The sequence below is a fragment of the Cyprinodon variegatus genome, unplaced genomic scaffold (genome assembly GCF_000732505.1).
Source record: "Cyprinodon variegatus isolate N-32 unplaced genomic scaffold, C_variegatus-1.0 Scaffold521, whole genome shotgun sequence".
In the NCBI taxonomy this organism is placed as follows: Eukaryota; Metazoa; Chordata; class Actinopteri; order Cyprinodontiformes; family Cyprinodontidae; genus Cyprinodon; species Cyprinodon variegatus.
In genome coordinates this window covers 172,923-175,663 of record NW_015150974.1, presented here as the reverse complement: position 1 = coordinate 175,663, position 2,741 = coordinate 172,923, and positions in this window count along the sequence as shown.

Genomic DNA, 2,741 nt, shown 5'->3' with positions numbered 1-2,741 from the left:
TATATTTGCATTCAAGTTTAAAAACACACCAATTCCCTGTCATGTAACCTCTCCCTTTTCCCACACAGCAGGGTTATTGTTAGAACTACATGACATCATGACAGCACATATAAATAAACGCACCCCTTTTGGCTCATAGCGCGTGTCATGTCTGTGCCTTTAAGCTTTTCTGGGGTCATTTTACGGTGTTAAATGTCAGGCTGGCCATTTTAAGGTGGTAAAATGACGCTCAGATTGGTTTTAGGGTGGGGTGAGGCTTTAAGGTGGGCGTTGTTCCTCGAGACAAGAAAAAGGAGTGTTTAAGAGACAAAAATTTGAGATCCAGGCTATTTGAGAAATAAATTAGTAAACTAGGATCCAAACACTATCCCATGATTAAACCAGCCATAAAACAAGCAAGTTCAATTTGTTTAAGCAAAAACGAATACATCAAAAACATACTTTACACATCTGCCTTTCTATGATGTAGTATCTAAAGTTTGTCTAATATATTTTGATAAAGTGTAAGAAAGTTGCTGAGCTGCACATTAAATCATCCATAACTCTAACAGGCTGTGGAAGAAAAATACACACAAATAAGAAATACATCAGCAACTGTGTCTCCGAATAGAGCTCAGATTGTAGAGATCGTAGCTCAACTTGACGATGGCCTGCATGGGCTGCAGTTCCCTCACAGCACTATGCCATTCCGGCCAATCATTTAACATCATCACTCACCATATACGGTGTGCTGGTATCTATAGTAACAAAGGATGATGACACATTTTAACAGTACTTTTAAAGCATGGTAACAAAATTCTTTCTTTAGGTTTATATTATTTTCTTTTATTTGCCCGTTTCTATTTTTCATTCATTAAACCTCACCCAACAGTTCTGTTAAAAAAAGAGATACAAATGTGAGCAAACAAAAATGTCAATGTGCAGCTCCTCCATTAATACCATTTCCACAACTCCCCCTCTAATCCTAAAAAAAAGTAGGAGATAAACATTGTGATCTCAACCATCTTGCTATATAAATATATTATGATTCAGTATTGAGCAGTGTTACAAAAGGATGTGCTAAACAATGTAGCACATGTTGACTGGGACAGTTGGGTCTCATTAGTTTGCATTTACCTAGCCCTGTTGGAAGGGCTTTGATCCTGGTACTGGTTAAATAAAACAAAAGTTTTGAATGTATATGTTGCATCTGTAATTATTTATACAAATCTGAACGTAGTACAACTTATGGGATAGTTGGTAGATTAAGGAATTTGAAGTTATCACAATGTAAAATTTAAATTTAGTACAACTTACAGGATAGTTAGTAGAATAAGGAATTTAAAGTCATTAAAACGTAAAATTAGAAGTTAGGACAACTTACTAGAGAGTTAGTAGAATAAAGAATTTTAAGTTATTACAATGTAAATTTAGAAGTTAGCTCAACTTAGAGTTGAGTTCACAAAAATTATAATTCAGAGTTGAGCAAACTCAAAAGCAAAACTTAAGATATTTAGTTTAATTGGCCAAATTAAAATTTTATCGAAGTTTGTTGCCTTGAAATTTTGAGTTCATCCAACTTTTTTTTTTTGCAGTATTCTTGGTTTCTAAAAAAAAAAAAACGGATGAAAAAGTGATTATTTTCAAACCCTTTTTTAAAATGTTTTCTTATAATGACAAAACCAAAGCCTTGAAAACTGAATATTGCTAATTTAGCTATTAGGATGTAATTAAAAATGAAAAGAACCAATAATAAAGAATACAAACCTTTAGGGTTGCAGCTTACGATCTCTGTAGTATCTAAATAATCTAATGATTACTCAGATCTAATCATCTAATGATTATTCAGATAATTAATCGAGTAATTGTTTAAAACATTGCCCCCTTCTGCTGATATTCTATATGAATATTTTAGCATATTTTTTGGTCAATAGAAATGTTGGAAAAAACAAATAAAAGTTAGCAAATAAGGGTTTTCCTTTTTTGAATTGGAAAAAAAACATTCTAGAAAGAAGTGTAATAGCATGTCTTCAGTGCACTCTATATTTATGGCAAAGGATGCATCTGCAGCTAAAAAGAAAGGTACTAAAAGGTTCATCGTTCATTTGATATCCACTCAGTGTCAGCTTCCTGTGGTACAGACAAAAAAGTGCAGTTTAATTTTCCTATTGTACTCCTATTGAGAATTGTTCATCATCAAGAACCATGTTATCCCAATAATGTACTTAATTGCCTAGTTATGCATCTTTGTTTTTTTTTTTAATAACAGAAATTAAGAAAACAACAACGACAACAACTATGAACATATCGCCAAAAAAGCTCTGCTGTAAAATTGACAATTCTGATCGGTCTATGCAGCAGGTTGTGGTGAAAATGACTTTTATTCTGCAGCTCTCTGCTTATTCCATAAAGTTTAAAAGTTAAATGTCTATACAAAATATGTATACTTTTTGTTCAGTTTTGGCTTTATCACTGCTCCTAATGGGTATTTTTTTCAGCAAATTTCATGTTTTAGAGTCTATGTACTCTAGGGAATCATAATTCGATTAATAAAGGATTTATTTGAGTTATAATAAATTAGTTGATAATCGCTTCATCATCACATTTCATCTAATTTATTATTTCTACCTTGTTCTCAAGATCCTAACCACATCAAATGATGTCATATCCTTTCTGTCTTACAGCAATTTTGGTGAAAAATGTCTTTCTTTCTTTCTTTCTTTCTTTCTTTCTTTCTTTCTTTCTTTCTTTCTTTCTTTCTT